The sequence below is a fragment of the Panicum virgatum genome, chromosome 2N, assembly GCF_016808335.1.
Source record: "Panicum virgatum strain AP13 chromosome 2N, P.virgatum_v5, whole genome shotgun sequence".
NCBI lineage: Eukaryota > Viridiplantae > Streptophyta > Magnoliopsida > Poales > Poaceae > Panicum > Panicum virgatum.
Window position 1 is genome coordinate 37,162,340 of NC_053146.1, and position 18,242 is coordinate 37,180,581.

An 18,242-nucleotide genomic window follows, 5' to 3' on the forward strand; every position below is an offset into this window, starting at 1 on the left:
GTAGTTAGTGAAGGCATGAAAAATGATGGTCATCAAGAGAAACAATATGATGTCACCGTCAAAAGTATAATATTGTTTTCCCTTGATGATAATGTGTTCAATCGTGTTTTTACTTGTGAAAATGATAAGGAGCTATGGAAGGCTATCATTGAGAACCATGAGGGCACAAAGGATGTTGCAAATGAAAGATATCATGTTCACATTGATAGGCTTAATAGCTTTAAGCAACTTGATAATGAGAATGCCGAATCAATGTACTCACGATTGAATATTCTTGTGAATGAGATTAATTCCCTAGGTGTGAAGAAAATTGGAGATACAGATCTCATTCGCAAGATCCTTCACTCACTATGGAGGTCGGACTATGATTTGGTGAGCACAATCATTTATGAGAAAGAGCTCAACACATTGATGCCAAATCAAGTCCTTAACAAGGTGATTGCCCATGAGCTACGCAATGACATCAAGCCAAGAGCGCCACCTTCTTCACCAAAACATAGTGCACTTGCATGCAAGCAAGTCAAGAAATTGAAGGAGATGACCATCAAAGGTAGCTCAAGTGAAGAGGAAGAAGAGGAGGAAAGAAGCACCTCAAATGATGAAAAAGAGCCAATGAACCCCGACCTCTACAAGCAAGTCAAAAAGATGAACAAATACTTGAAGAAAATCAACTCAATGGGGTACATGATCTTCCTCAAAGATGGGCCTCACCACCAACACATGAAGGTTGAGAGGAGGTTCAAGAAGAAGCTAGAAAAGAAGGAGAAGTCCAAACATGAATCATTTGCCATATTTGGTGAATGGATACGCGTTGGTGAAAAATCAACGCAAGCTCAAGTGATGAATCAAAAACGAAATTCACCACCCGCATCAACACGGGATCATCATCAAACACATGCTTTATGGCCCAAGGTATTGTGAGCGATGTAAGTGATGATGACTCCAATTCTTCTTCAATTGATGAACTTCTTGATTTAGTTCATGAGCACCAAAAAGTTATTAAGAAGCAATCAAAAGAAATTGAAACCTTAATGCTCTTGATGATCTCAATGCTATTCTTGCTACAAATTATGAAGATTTGTTATGCAAATTCAAATTGCTTAGCGAGAAGCATGAGGAGCTCAAGTTGAAAAATGAGAGCATTATTGATACTAATGATTTTTTGGAAATAAAACAATCTATCCCTTGTGCAAATCCAATTTCTAAGGAAGATGCTTCAACTTCTTGCATCGATTTAATTGATGAATCTTGCGCTAACTCTTGCAATGAGAAATGCCATGAAGATGTTTGTGTAGAATCATGTGATGACCTCATTGCCAAGGAGAATGATGAGCTCAAGCAAGAAGTGGAAAGACTCAAGAAGAATTTGGCTAGATTAAAGGGCAAGAGCATAGAGAGCAATATCCAACCTTCTCAAGATAACCGCGAAGACATGATGAAGAAGCTTGAGAAGGGATCCACCGTGACATGTTTCAAGTGCCATCAAGAAGGCCACAAGTCCAACAAGTGTCCTCAACCAAAGAAGAAGCTTTCGGATGTGAAGAACAAGAAGAAACTCAAAATCAAGAGTTTCTCTCATCTACACCAAGCCCAACCTGAGGAACAAAAGCAATATCACCTCCTATGTGATCAAGAAGAAGACCAATGACAAGGTGGTTGCTCACAAGGTTGGGAAGAAGGAAAGGAGTTGTAACCACTCCATTTTGGTGCCCAAGGAAATCATCATCAACATGAAGGTGCCTCAAATGGTGTGGGTTCCAAAGGAGACTTGAAGCCCAAGAATGGCTTTGGGGGATTTGGAGGCTTGGCTAATTAGAAGATGATGGATTCAAGCTAAAGAAGCCAAACTCGTGAAGCATCCCCTCATAAGAGGTGACTCAAATGTGATACAAATATCAGTCCCAGGCGGCTGATAACACATTTATTACATCAGATGGTACATCACCGTACAACTCTACACGGTAATGGGCAATGAAGTGCTACTACGCGAGGACAAGAACTAAAACCCAAACAAGAACGTGAACCATGTCGAGGTCATCAGTCTTGCGCCACACGAAGCTTCCTGCGGGTGACCCTAACCACAGGCAAGGTTGGGTGCAGAACGGAACCCCTACTCAACGTCCTCGGGAATAAATTCTGGATCTTCCTCTGTAAAAATTAAGCAAGGGTGAGTACAACATACTCAGCAAGTCCAACCCCACCCACGGAGGGGGATAACACAGATTTCATGCATAGGATTAATCAAGGATAAGGCTATCGGTTAATTTACGGTAAAGCTAATTTTATGCAAGGGTTTATTTTGAAAGAAGAGTTTCTATTAAGCAATTTTTATTGTAGCCGGGTAACAGAATGCGGTTGATTCTCACAGAATCCAAAATTTTTAAAAGTTGCCACCGGACTCCTCATCCGTTGTAGCACACGGTACTGCTGCCGGACACTTTTCAAAAACAACTCACGCCAACCCATCCATTCCCAGAAGAAGTACTAGTTATGTGACCAAACCGTAACTCGCCCAGTACCGTGGGCACGGCTATTCGAATAGGTTTTAACTTTGCAGAGGTGTGCAACTTTACCCACAAGTGGGGTACCACAGCACGATCACCTTAGTGTCGGTGCAGATCCCAACAAAGCCATTACCCACCTTAGCTAGACCTGACTAGCCAACACGGAATCCACCAAGGGGTCATTGACCTTTCACCGAGGTTTAACCGGGGCATAAGTCACCACGATCTTATCCCTTCTCCTTGATCACCCGTTGCTCTCAGCTCTCCTGATTGCTATCAGACTATCTAGTGGGGTTTATGCTAAGCTGTTGCCACACACAACGGTCGAGTGGTTTGCACGATAGTTGAGTTAGGCAAGATGACACATAAACTCAGTCCTTAATTGTGACAAGATGGATATCTCCCAACCTTCTTGCTCAACCACAAAGGTACGAGCACACCTTTTGGCAATTCACACAGAAGTGCCATCCATCTCATCTAAGCGCATCTTTCCTTTAGTTTCCAAAAATTCCACCTTTTCCCTCCCCACGCACTCACACATTTTTATTTATAGACAATTATATTTGATGTGTAGTAGAACGAGTATATGGTCCTAAGCAATTCTAGCAGTGATTAACATCCACATAGAACGAATCATATTTAGACATCAATCTAGGTGGTCAAGGAATGGTTATAACAAGTCAACGGGTGGCTATCCAACCATGTTTTAGCAGTAAAAGCATATGCAGTTTTGTAAAACAGGCCAATAGGTTGTGTTTATAAAACTGGGACAAAATATGCATCAAAGGATGACATTGAACTTGCCGTTCCCAAAGCCTTCCGGGAACTCCTGCTCGCGGTACGGGTCCTCGGGCTCCAGCTCGCGGTACCGGCCTTTGAGCTCCGGCACACGGTACTGCTCGGCAAACTCCTCAATGGGTTCTCCCTCGGTCACACTGTGATCTACGATGAGCACACCAACAAGAATACAATAAAGAAATAGAAAATAAAGGTTTTACCGTTGAGCTCGAATTAGGAAAAATTAATGGGCAAAGGTAGGAAGAATATTTTTGGGAGATTTTTGAATGGCATGGCCAAAATAATATAGGAATTGGTGTGGTCGAATTTGGGGGCACTTGGAGGATTTTGGGCCCATGAAATGAGGAGTTAAAGAGGTGGTTAGGGGCTAAACCGGAGTTCAGGGGTCTTTCTATAAATTCTTTTATATAGGAAAGGGCTTGATTATAATTCTTGGAAATATCAGGGTCGTCTTAAAAGTAGGTAGGGTCTAATTGAAATAAATCTTCTGTAGCGGAGGGGCTGTCTTGTGGAAATAAGATGTAGGGGGGGTTTCTTTTGGAAAAAGACTAGAGAGAGGAGGGGGTTCTTTAAACAAAAGGAAGAAAGGGAGGGGGCCATGGGCAAAATAGCCCTTCTTCTTCCTCTCGTCACGGGAAACAGAGCCGGGAGGGGGAGGGGGCGCTGGGGGTAGGGGCGCTGGCGGCCCAGGAGACGGCGGCGGCTGGGAGGTGGGGGAAAACAGAGAGGGGGGGGGGGCGAGGGGGTTCGATTCCCCACCTCAGCTCGGGCTGGGGTGGAGCGAGGAGGCGGCTCCACGATGGCGGGCGGAGGTGGGCTGCTATGGCTGCGGTGGCGGCGCTGCGAGCTAGGGAGGGAGGTGCGCAGGGGCGGCGGTGGTTGTGGAGGTGGTGAGCAAGGAGGAGGTGGGAGGGCCTATTTATAGGCCGGGCGGAGCAAGGAGGAGGGGGAGCGGTGGCCGACCGGCGAGCATCTCGGGCGGCCATTAATGGCACCCGGCGTCGCGGAGCGGCGGTGCGAGCGGCGAGGCGGGCACAGGGCGATGAGACAGGTCGGGCAGAGGCGAACGGCGCAGCGAGCATCCCGGGGCGCGTTTTCACACCCCAAAATTTCAATTTTTGGTTGTGAATATCTTTTCGAATATAATTATCCATCTTTTGAATATTTCGAGAATTTTCCAGAATTTTCTGGCATTAATTCTCACTTTTTTCTAGAGCTGGATCTAATTAATGGAAAGTTCTAAAATATTTTCACGAGATTTAAGTATTTTATTTGAACTTCTCGTGTCCCAAAATGTCTCTAGGATTTGTTTTTTCCTTGGAATTTTTGGGATTCTCAAAATATATATAAGGATTAAAATATTTATCTAGAATTTTCTATCTCTCTGCCTTGTCTTCATCTTATGCAAACCTACGCTCCTTGATGGATTGACCTGGACGAGACATCAGCTGGCCCGTTTCTTCTCCTCCCTTGCTCGTGGGCCCTTCCCTTGCTTGTGGGCCCCCACCATGCCACCAACTGTGCCTACCTGCTCACGTTGGCAAAGTCCACCTCGGCCTCCTGCTTACGTTGCCTGCACCGTATGAAGCCCTAATCCCTAAGCCCCTGCGCCCCTGCGCCCCTGCTTTGTGCGCCTTGCGAAACCAGCCGCCGCCAGCGCCTTCTTCTTGCCCTGCTGCATCTGCACCCCCTACTCGCGAGGGGCACCAGCAGCGCCGCACCCCACAACCTTCTCTGCTGCACATGGAAGCGACCAGCCCTGCGTGCTGCCGCCCCCGCAGCGCAGCCGTGTACGCCTCCCTGCGTGTCGCCCTCCCGAGCGCCTCCTGGCGCTGCGTGCTCTGGTGCCCGCGCAGCCTTGGTCTAGCGAGAAGGCCGGGGCAGACCCCCGCCGCAACCTTTCGGTCCCAAGTTCGACGGTCACGTTGCGTCTCAGCACAAGTATAGTACAAATCCCAAGCTCTCTTAGTTTTAACGTTTTAACTCCGTTTTAGTTTGCTTTCGTTGCGTTAGCTTTATTTTAACATGAGCTATAGCTTAGTAGTGCTGTTGCGTCATAGTTCTTGTTTTTAAAATAGATTTAGAATCAATTTGATTAATATCTATTTCAACTAGTTTTTCAGATTAAAAGCTAATTAGAGTTGTACACCGATTTTTATAATTAATGTTAATTGGATTAATGCAAATATAAATGTTTCTTTTAATGTAACTTGATTAGTTCAAATCACGGATCATAAAGTTTTACGCTAGACGCTCACAACACTCTTTTATTTGCTAGTTAAATAGTTAACTAGTTTAATTCATACTAAAAATTGATAAATAAAATATGACTAAGTTTACTCGCCTTTACAAATATAAATCAATATGATTTAGTTAATATGGATATTTCTTTCAGATATCATTTACATGTGTTTCCTAATTAAAATAAATCAAGCTTATACTTTTCTGTTCGGTTATAATATAAATCTTCCGATAGCTGTTTCTTTTCAACCGTAGCTTCGTTTTCCGCGTTTCTTGCGTTCTCGTAACCGTAGCCGTGATTAATTAGATGAACTATATGTGGTGTTGGGGTGGCTCGTTTGGTGGTGTTTGGACTTGTGTGGTGGAGCAGGTGAAGGAAGTTGTGTCTTCTCAGGGACTGCAAATGAAGGGACCAACACTTACATATAGGAATTATTTGTAAAGGCCTCGTAGCGTCCCTATACAATCACACATTGAAAGTGTGGTATTGTGCCTAGCTAGCACAATTGTGGTTGGGTTCAAAATTCTTCGGAATTTTTACACGAATTGTGGTGAAAGTGTACAACCCCTGTAGAGTTAAAACTAACCGGTTGGCCGTGCTCGCGGTCAAGAGCGGCTTGGACTCTCACATGATTAATAAACTTAAAGATGGATATAAATCATTTTCTGGTTATTTCTTGTGGCCTTGCTGAGTACCAACCATAAGTGTACTCACCCTTACTGCTATTCAGAAGAGAAAGTTGCTGTGAAGTCTTTTGAAGATGATGCTGAGTTCTAGGCATACGCAACCCCCAGTCGATTGCCTGTGAAGTTGAAGCCTTCGTTTTCAGGATAAGCTGTATAACTCTGATAGTCTTTTAGTTGCTTTAATTCTCTTTTACGTGATACTGTTACTGATTATTCACTTATAATGTCTCTATATGTATGGAACTTGATCTTGGCATACATATAGCTATGCTTTCGGTTTTGTCCTTTAAACCGGGTGTGACACACGTGGTGCGCGTGGGGGCACAGGAGCGTGCATGCAGCACGTGGGCATGAGTCTGTGCGTGGGCAAGGAGCAGGAAGGAAAAAAAGAGAAGGAGGAATAAAGGAGAAGGGGAAAAGAAAAGGAGAAAAGAGAAAAAAAGGAGAAAGGAGAAAAAGAAAAGGAGGCGCCGGCGGGGTTCGCGGCGTTGGTCGCGAGCCGAGCGTGGCGTCGATGAGAAGCGACGTGCACGAGGAACGAGGAGAATAGAGAAAGTTTAAACGATGATTGATTTCGGTGTCGGGACGAAGATTGGGTTTGGTGTCAGGGCGACGAATCACTGGAAAAGATTCGAGCTCGGCGATGAAAAGATTTTGAAAAATATTTTAGCGAGTAATTTATCTGGGTGAATTTTCGGGATGTTACAGCTCGCATCTTGGACATTTGTTGCCCAAGTCCCCCATAAGATAATGGTAGCTATATTCCAATTCAAACATCATATAGCTCTATTGCTCTTGCTAGGTTGTTTGCATACATTTCATTTCCCAGTGCTATATGGTGGGTTGCTTATGTCTTGTTCTAACCCATGAGCAACCTACATAGTTTGATAAGTGTGTAGAAAGCTACACAAAGTTATCCTTCATGGTACATGGACTTCATGAGGTATGTATTTTATTTGTGTACTATGAGCACAAGCTATAGGGTAAACTTTCTATTGTTGTAAAAAATAATGTGCATACATTTGATTAGTAATTCAAATACTAAACCACAAAGTATAGAATCGCTATGAAAATCTCATCGGATTGATCCAATCAAACCGATCTGGGGCATTCACAATGTCCCTTATTTTCACTAGTCAATCACATTGACTATCGCGATAGGTACATCGGGAAAGACCGCACCACACGAGTTAGATATGTCGGCTCAATCTCTTCTCATTTGCATAGTTAGTCCAGATGGTGATTCCAGCCGGTATGGGCAAGTCGTGCGCACAATAAAGAAAGAACACGAACCAATTTACTGTCATCGTGATGCAATCAACTCGTACCAATCCCACACCGTGCATCAATCTATACATCTCATATGAACAGATTGCAAAACCCTAAACAAAGCATATTTCTATATGCACATCCAGGCCAAAAACTAAACATGATCGCTCTGGTACCACTGTTGGGAAACGAGAATGCTACGCTAGCAAGAATTTCTAATTCTTTCGCGTTCATCAAGGATCAAATGTAAGCGGATGATCATGGATTGTTAACCCTCGACGCGCAGCGCAGTGGAAGATGCGTTGGAGTAGACTCGTCCAACGTAGTCGCACGTCGAGGTAGAAGAGGTAGTCGATCACGTCACGAATGGATCGTCTCCTCGCCGATCAGCACCGCAGCAGTAGCAGCGCCTCCACGTAGTCCACACGTGCGGGAGAAGGAAACGCCATGCGCCGATGTGCTAGCATCGCGCACAAGGCTGGAAGAGAGCGGCGACCAGGAGGTGGGAGGGCGGCTAGGGTTTTAGGCGCGGCAAGGGTGTTAGGCGCCCCTAGCCCCCTCCCATATATATATATATATATATATATATATATATATATATATATATATATATATATATATATATATATATATATATATATATATATATATATATATATATATATATATATATATAGACACACACACACATGGGCCATCGACCATGTAGGCCCATTAGTAACCCTAATCGCTCATAGATCAATATCCATGTGGGCCTTTAATCCATATTGTTATGTTTGCCTCTTGGGCATATCACCGACCGCGCTAACATCTCAAGTGCGGAAAACTATGACACACACAAATTTATGCTTGATTCAGAGGCTAAATTCTAAGCCGCGTAGTTTGTTTTCCTTTAGTATCCATAGAGTTCCATCACATGATTGATTATCTACTGATGAAATTTCCATGAAATCCATAAGGTACTCTTCTTGGCATTGTTATTTTTGCAACAGGAGCATCTTCAAATCTTTGAGCATCAATAATATGCGCCTGCAACGTAAAAACATAAAGATCCCAATGCTGATTTCCTGCGTCACTTTTATAACGAGATGGTTGATGTGTATAGAGACAATAAAAACTTGCCTGTGATGTATTATTTTTTTCATTGTGTATGAATGAAATTATCCACCCATCATCTTCATGTGACCCACCAACTCTCGGTACAAATGCTGCTCCAGAACAGAATTGATCTTTACCAAGCCAATGATACTGCATCCTTATGAAACTCGACCCAGATATCTGTTGTTTTGTCATACTTAAGTGTTAGAATACTGAAGAACGAGTACTTGGATTAATCCAGCAAACAGATTTGCTCTTACCTCTGTATTATTTCTCTTATCAAGGATTAATTTTGCAAAACCTCCATACTTTGGGTTAACTGCAAAATTAGAATGTAATCAGTCAAGCTTTCACTTTTTATGGAACCACATTACGAGACAAATCTACATATGCCTTTTTGAAACATCCAAATCCAACACATAAAATGTATTTCTCAACTGAATTCTAGAATGGTTGACTTTAAGAAAACCTGGAGATGTCACTTATTTCCTTTCCTACCCAGATTTTAAGTTGGTTATACATAGAAAATTCTGTTTTTTCAGCAATACCTTTCTCACAGTTTTCACAAGAACTTAAAGAATCCACTACTTGTGCATAGGCATAACTATGTCGTAAGCCTGTGTACAGGTTATTGATCATTGGGAACTCCAAGGAATCCTCTGTTCCAGTTAAATATTCCCCTGAGACAGTCTTTGTTCTCAAGTTTAATCTCCATTGATATAACCTAAAGAAAACTTCATTGCTAGTTCCTTGTTTCATTGACTCGTCATCTTCTGCAGGCTCAGATATTTTAGAGTCATGCTTGTTCAATGCCTGTGTTGGGCCTGGTATTAAGGTGTCTGGTGAACGAAGACCCTGTACCACAACCTAGTAGCAAAGAGATATGAACTGTAATGCAGGTGATTAGCAGAATAAACAAATGTTTGATCAATTCAATTACAGCTATGGGGCTAGGATAACCACTCTAAGCATTGTCATACCTCATCACCCTCTTCAAAGCAGTTGATAAGATGGAACATACATAATGGTTCGACGTTGAACCAGATAACTGACTCTGCAGCACCATAACGGGGCATAACTCCTATTCTTGCATAGCTTTCCTTTTCAAACTTAATCAACCTGTGCCAATATTTTGAGTATTATGGTTTGCAATTTCATCCAAATATATCTTTTAACAAGAAAGTTTGTGAAGATTGTTGGCACTCCCTCACACACACACAACACCCTCTTGCTTGCAGGTGGAGGAAGAAGATGAGAGGAAGAAGAAGGACTCAGGAAGAGCACACGAAGTGGAGCTGCTTAATACTCTGAGCTGCAGCTGCTCTCCTCTTTATAGACACACCGGTCAAAGTGAGAATTTACAAGACATGGCTCCACAGTACAATGCAGCCATGACTATTACATGTACAACCATCTACTGCTACCATGCTGCAACTTGCAGCGGTTACTATGCACAACAGTCCTTTGCCGCCCAAGAGTAAATGGCAGGCTTGACTGAGTACGAGCTAATGCTACTACTACTACTATGCATGGAAAAAAGCAAGCATGAGCATGGGTAATTATCTATCAAAGATTACTTACTGACCACCTTTAATCAGTCTACTGATGTTGATGGTAAGTGGTATATCCATGATTATGTTGTACCTACATCAGGAGACCAAAATTCATAATTGTTACTGGAGTTCTACTAGTCTATTTTAGCACGATCAGCAACAAGGTGATATTTTAGAAGTGCAGTTCACTCTGCATTTTCATCAATAAAAAGTTATTGGAAGAAAATGACGTTTGGATGAACGTACTTTAGAGTAACTCCTATATCATGACAAAGTGTACATCTGTTAAGCTTGAGGTCCACCCTATGCTTTAGTTTGGTTCCATCAGCTGCAGTGAAGTAGAACTTGAATTGGGGCCTTATTTTGATATCAACCTTGACATAGCGAAGGTATAAAATTGCAAACTAGTACAATGAAATACCTGAGACAACTCCAATTACTAGGAATGGCATCTTTGCATCTGTTCCAAAGATAACAAGCTCCCCTGATTCAGGAGCTACCTAAGGTCATGTGAATATGAATGAATTAGTTGGGTCCTGTTATATTGACTGCAGAGAGATGCAATATGTTCTGGTTTGCAGTTATTCACCATAAGCTGTTACATCTACCCCCGTGCAAAAATAATTCCTCTTTTTCTGCTGCATTCTATTGAATAAAGTAATCCAAAAAATAATTAAATTGGGTATAAAATTGCAAACTAGTACAATGAAATACCTGAGACAACTCCAATTACTAGGAATGGCATCTTTGCATCTGTTCCAAAGATAACAAGCTCCCCTGATTCAGGAGCTACCTAAGGTCATGTGAATATGAATGAATTAGTTGGGTCCTGTTATATTGACTGCAGAGAGATGCAATATGTTCTGGTTTGCAGTTATTCACCATAAGCTGTTACATCTACCCCCGTGCAAAAATAATTCCTCTTTTTCTGCTGCATTCTATTGAATAAAGTAATCCAAAAAATAATTAAATTGGGGAAACCCATGATGGACATTGCAGCATCTGATGATTCTTTTTAGAGTGCACAAGCACATAATTCTTCTTTCTTAAAAAGTATGAGACACATAATTCATTGTCTTATTTTTTGTTTAGATGTATGAGCTACATAATCTACACACTTCACAAAGGATGACAGACTGTTGAATATTGTTTCTGTACGGAAGAGGAGTCGCTATCTTGTTTTTCTTTCTGTGAAGATAAAGTGTGATATACGTGCTAGAGACAGCAGTACAATTACTTCTAGTGACTATTGGTAGTTCTTTACTCTTGCCCTATGTATGCTTCAATCACTGATACTTATCAACTGATTTAGCTTCTGTAGGGTACAGATAAACAGTTGTCCATACCTTCGGATGAGCAGTGAAGGCCCGATCCCATTCGCCACCTAAGTCCCAGGTATTGACGGTGTCGAGGTTTTGTATGCAGATCTCCTGGGGCAGATGGTTCTCCGCAACAGCGAAAACCCTGCCGGCATGCTCAAACACGTTGGTGTTGCTGATGTCCTTGTTCACCTTGCCAAACCTCAGCTGATGTTCATGCTCACTCATCTCAGAATGTCAGATACATAGTATTACTTTACTTTCAAGGTAGCAAAGTGTTGCTTACAAAATTGAAAATGTAGGCGGCGATGATGGCTGCAGAGTCACCCTCAATCGCTGGGAGGAAGCATGGTTTCTGCCGGGCTCTTTCCAGCCTGAGGGTCTCTGATTGCACGTAGCGATTGGCATAGGAGACCGACCAAGAGCCTGAACTGTTTCTGGTGAAGTAGAGGGCATGGAGCATGCCCTCACCCTCAACCCATATCTCTCTGGATTGTCCGAAGATCGAGGCCGTGGAATGCAGAGCACCAAATAGTGGATTGGAACCTGTGTTAGAGTTCTTCACCAATATCAGGACATGCATGGTTTGCAATCAACTCCCCAGCTTTATGGACTGATAGAGTAACAAGTAAAGGCTGAATCTGTCACCGTTTCTGATGTACACCCCCTCAGGGAAATCTTCCGGTATCGCTCCTTCGATCTGGTGTATCTCTATGCCTTCACCGACTTCATCAACTGGTGCAAAATTGCTCTGCAAACTCGCCCCGAAAGACTCATTATTTTTGCAAAAGAAGCATAAGGATTCTGTGGGTTTTGTTTCTCAGAAGTAAGAATGGCGCAAGAAGGTCTGTCCTGATGCCTGAATGAAGTACAGACAGTACCTCGGAGGGATCCAGAGGTTGATCAGTAAATTTGAAGGTTGAGTCAACCAGCGCATCCAGAAATCGCTTTGGCACATCCTTCAGGGCCTTTGAGGCTTCATCCATCCTCCAAGAAAGAATTTTCCCCAGGAAGTCTCCGATCAAAGGCTTCTTCTAAAGGAAGAAGAGGAAGAACGTGATGAGCGCTTGACGCTACTGCGAAGAACCGTAACAAGGACAGTGAGAGAAATTAAAGAGAGAGAGAAGCTGAGAGTGACCTTTGTACTGGAGCTTATAGATGTTGCAGGTGAGGCTCTTGCCCCGGCAGACATGGATGACCGACCGCCATGGGCTCGAGAAGACGGAGAGAGACGCGGATGAAACGAAGCTGACACTTTCACCATCTTCGCGCCAGAACAAGATAGAACAAATGGACCTCGATTTATATAGTAGTGGACATTGGTACACGTCAGAATAAAAGGGCCAATTGGGGTACAGGATCCACGTCCTGCTGGTATATCCGTCACTCCAGTCCACACTGATGTGTCATTTGAGCTGTTTGGACGTACTGGCAACAGCCCTGCCGTTACGTAGGCGGTGATGATAACAATACCAATGTGGCAGTGTCTCGGCTACCCTTAAAGATTTTAAAGAAAAAGTGGATCCGGATTTGTGGCATCCTGACAGTTTGTTTCGAGATCAACAATCAAGATCTCATGCTGCTTGGCAGAGGATTTGTGGCTGATGACTTGAGTATTGAGGCTGCAACTGCAACTCTACGGCGTTTATCGCCACGACAACAACATGCATTCAACTCTGCAATGCGTTTCCTCGCAGGTTTCGTCGATGCGACATCTGCCGGCCTGGTGAAAGTGTGAAACCTATCATTATAAAAGAATAAGCCTTCCTTTCTGGGGAACAAGGAAATGAAGAGGATGCCACCCAGACTTTCGTCGCTTAGTCCCATTTCTCGCATTGTTATCTAAAATTTTCTTATTCTCCGGGGCATTGTTTGGTTGTGACTCCAATACTCCAATCATCGGTTTTTGTTGGTTGTTGCCAGTTGAGGAAGGTGCTGGTAGAACCGACATAGCCGTGCCGTGCAGAGGCTTCACCAAACAAGACCTGCATCTTGTATAAAAGCAATCTTACTATTAGTAATCGGAGGCTCCTGAAGCCTCAACGTGAAGCCACAAACACCTTAGAGAATGATAGAAATTCTAGAATTTTTTTTTAAAAAAATATCAGACCATAAAACAATATATGGTAATTATCATTGATAATATAATAGCTATTGAATTTGCTTTGTTTCTAAAAAATTACCCCCATATGCCATTATAAAGAATTAGCCTAAAATAACTCCATAAACAAGTATCTTAATTACTCACATCTACCATTAGAAAAAATTATATCCAGCCTAATTTGGATCTTTCAAAAATTTGAATCTACAAAATAGTACCGGTCACATCTACCCTAACTATTCTTCTTAATCTCTTCTCTTTATTTAAATAAGAGTCTATCCCAAAGGGCGAATCACAAACATGTACATATGTTTATGTATAAAGAGAGTTGTCGTCCTTTGTAAAATAAAATTCGATGTTTTTATGATGAGCAGCATGCCGTGATGTTGACCTAGATGACTGCCACTAAGATAGAGCTGAGCTTACTAGCACATTAGTCATAACTGTGATGTATACAAGTAAAAGTATATTTAGTTGCAAAAGAGTTAAATATATTTAAATTCTATGTATTATGGTGTATAAATAAAACTCTATTTGCCTAATCCCTTTATTTCAAACTATGTGTCATTTTGGTTTGTTCTATACTTCTCTATGTTTGATCAAGTTTATAGAAAAAAAAATCATAAATATCTAAAATACTAAACTAGGTTCACTAATACATACTAAATATATGTTGGTCTATATTTTCCCTAAATTTAGTAAAAATTAGATGGTTTCTCTTTAGGACAAAGACAAAATAAAGGGAAAAAAATCAATTTGCTCTCTTAGACTATAACTTGGTTCAATTTACCCCCCAACCTATGTCATTTTGATCATTTTAACCAATAATACAATTTATCTTCTTTTGTTTGTGCATACACAAGTTGGATTTTAATTTCAAATTCTGCAAGGTAGTAGTGGACACCACAAAGCATATAAAAAAAATTATTACAAGTTTTTTATCATTATTTTTTATATAACTTTGAACTCCAATGATCAATTTATTATTAAATCTTCTAACCTAACAAAATAATAAAAAGTTATGATGTATTTTTCTAGCCTGTGTAATGATGTGTAATACTATCTTCTAAAATTTTAACTTAAAACTCCACCAATGCATGAAGAAATGAGAAAGACAAATTGTATTAGAGGGTAATTTGAACCAAAGGTCATAGTTTGTGGGGTAAAATGAAGCAAATGATAGTTTAGGGGGTTATCCGAAGAGTGATTTAGACTTTTTCTAATAGTAAAATATAACTTAAAATAGAGGAAGTATCAACTAAGCATATATATATATATATAATTGTAAATTACTTGCCCGCGCAATTGCACAGGTTGATAGGCTAGTGTGCATTAATACCGATGGATAGATGTCATTATGCATTTACAGTGTCCTCTGTCTTGACGACATCGCCAATTACGGTGTAACACTAACAAGAAGATACAAGTATTCTGGTGGCGGTTGCATTGGTGTCGTAGTCAACTGGAGGCTGGACGTGGCATCGGTGCCTTTTCAGATTCTCTTCGTGGACCAGAGTGCCACGTTTGTCTGCACCCGGCAACAACTATGTAGATGCATCGGGACTCTTAATGGACTGACGACTCCTTTCGATTTTAGTCAAGAAAAAGAGCCATGTTGTGCTCCTTGCAATGCTTTCATGGTTTGATTAAAGTAATAAGAGCCATGCTAGTAGAAAACAAGAAGCATTGGTTGGAACTCAAAAAAAGAGAGTAAAGTCCGTTTCATCCCTCTAACTTGTGGTCGATTTTGAAAAAACCCCTGAACTTAAAAACCAGATAATGACGCCCTTTATCTTTACAAAATCGGACAAATTACTCAGCTTGACCGTTTCAAAGTGGTTTCATTTTTACTGATTTAGCTTCCCTCTCTCTCACTTATATGCGGTCCCCAACCGACATAACCTACCTCTTCTGTCGTCATATCCTCCACAATGGCTAAGCTGAGCTCTTCCTTGTGGCCCCCTGGCGCCGCTGCCATGGCTGCCATCGGCCAACACCACCCCATCCCCGGCTAAGACGAGCTCACCTCAAGTATCGCCGAACCTCCCTCATCCTCGGCCTCCCCTTTCCCCTTCTGCTCTGAGGCTTGGCCAGCCTGGCGTCGAGCGCTGCTGGCTGCCACCGGCTACCTCCGGTTCGTCCCTAACCTGGACGATGCCACCCATAGGATCCCCACATCAACACGATGCTTTCCCGCCCTTCAAAACTCGAGCCGAGGCCTCGCACGAGCCGCACCCAAAACCTCACCGCCACCACCTCCACTCGGACCGGCCACAGCCGTAGCTTCCATAGCCGGTCGACCACCATGCCACCTCCACCTAATGCTTTTCAAGCGATGGTGGCGGGAATGGGAGCTTGAATCGTCCGCACACTAGCGTGGATGCGACACTCGAGTTTGCCGGTGAGCCCTTGTAGTTGGACGGTGGGAGCAGGCTTAGCAGGTAGAACGGGAATTTGGGTTGCCTGGGCATGCCCGGCTTCGTTGCTGGTGCAGCCGCCGAGGGTGAGGACACGCCATTGCTAGCTCGGAGGCTACATGGGGATCCTCCTCCACCTCGAGCTTTGGGATTTGCGTTAGCTTGCCATGGTAGTGACCCACGGGTTGGCGGATCGAGAGCTGGAGGCTCTAGCTCAACGTCCTTGGAGAGGGGCACGAGGAGGAGCTGCGTGAGCAGCGTTGCGAAGGCCGTGTGGCGCGGCGTGGATGGCCGGAACACGCGGTGAAGAGCTCAACTCGGCCATGGTGGAGAAGGAGAGGAAGAGAGAAGAGGCAGGTGATGATAGGTGGGGACCACATGTAAGTGAGGGTAGTTAAATCAGCCAAACCAATGTAGGAAATCACTTTGAAAAGGTCAAGGGGGTAATTTATCCAGTTTTGTAAAATTAGGGGGTATCATAGTGGGGATTCTATTTATCGCACGCGCGAGTGGGACGCGCTGTGTCGCAAAAGGCGACCTCGCGCCAGGGGGAGGCGGAGCGATGGCGGCGGGCTAGTGGATGGGGAGGGGTGGCCAGGAGGGGTGGTAGGTGGGCGGAGCAGCCGGCGGTGAGGTCGCCACCGGCCGGGGTGGCGGTGGAGGCGGCAGATCTTTAGGGTTCGGGTTTGCCGGGGGTCCGAGGAAGCCCCATGATCACCGGACTTAGAGGAGGGGGACGGGTGTGGCGGCGGCCCGGCGGTGGAGGTGGGTTGGCCGGTGGAGGGCAAGACGGCGCGGGAGCGCCGCCGGACGGACGGGGCCGGACCTCCGGTAGGCGGTGCCGGCAGCGGGGCGAAGAGGGCGGCGAGGAGGCAACCTCGGTTAGTGTGGCGGTAGTAGAGGGCGGCGGAGGCGCCGCCCGAGCCGGGGGCGGCGGGGGCACTGTTCATCTTTCCCGCCGGATGCTTCTACAATGGGATCGTCGGAAGTCGCTTAATCGTTGTTTGGTTTTTTTAGTTCAGGAGGTTTTCAAACTCGGCCACAGGTGGGGCCCGAGGTGGGGGGCGGGGGGCAGGGGGCATTACAGGACGTACTCCCTCCGTGGTAAAAGAATTTGTTTAGGACAGTGACACGGTCTGCAAAACACAACTTTGATCTCTTATTTTTAAAAAAATATTTATAGAAAAGTGATATACGTGAACTTTATGAAAGCATTTTTCAACACAAATATATTCATATAGTTTTCACATTTGTAAACTCAACAACTTAAAAATTATTGATGATTTATATTCCCAATGTTTGACCCAAACCTTTTTCAAAACGACTTACTTTACCAATATGGAGGGAGTACAGAAGTACATTTATCATCATAAACTGCTCATGCTTGTTTCAGAGCGGTTGCAATAATGATGTGAGTGATTGGATGACGTGTAATGTAATACAAAATTGAACGGTCAGCTCACCTTCCCTTTGTTTGGTTGCAATAATGACGTGAGTGATTGGATGACGTGTAATGTAATACAAAATTGAACGGTGAGCTAATTATGGCGACGTGGCTCGTGAGGATTCAACTCATAGCAACAATGATTTATTGGTGGCCTCCATCTATTAAGGATGCCAAAACTGCCATATATCGTTACTGTTAGTCTGATCTCGGCCAGACTCTGTCGAACGACCGAGTCAGCACCTCTTACACGTCCTGATCGAAGGCGCTCAACCAATCCATGGTTGTGGGTCCCCATCGCACAATGCCACAATAAAAGAAAAGGTGGGGTCTGGGGGCATAGAAGCCAAGATTCACCGCCTCCCCTAAACCCACCTACAAACCCTAGTCCGATCCGATTTGGGAGGTGCTGCTAGTGACAGGAAGTACCACGCCGTCTTCGTCGCCATCCACGACCTCGCCACGCCGACCACGACCTCAACACCATCGTCCTCAACTCTTGCGCATCCCTGACTTCGGCATGGCGCACAACTCAGAGGCCGGCTCCAAGTCCTCCGCGGATGGTGTGCACACACTACCTCTGTCTCTCTTTCTTTAGTTCATGTACTCAAGAACTCTTACAGTTGTACAAGTTATTCAAGTCCTACCCTATCGATCTACTACCTAGTGATCCACACAGTTCAATAGTTACTTAATACATGTACAGTACAACCCTCCAGCGATCTTAATTACTATTCTTCAACAGTGCCTCAACAGTGAATAATGTATTTTATTACATGACCGCTTGGAGGATGTAGCCGTTGCACAAGGC

At 43.7% G+C, this 18,242-nt stretch overlaps 1 pseudogene; it reads right to left on the minus strand.

Moving 5' to 3' along the window:
- Positions 1 to 8,387: 8,387 nt before the first annotated feature.
- On the minus strand, positions 8,388 to 12,725 carry LOC120658811 (annotated as a pseudogene).
- Positions 12,726 to 18,242: the final 5,517 nt, after the last annotated feature.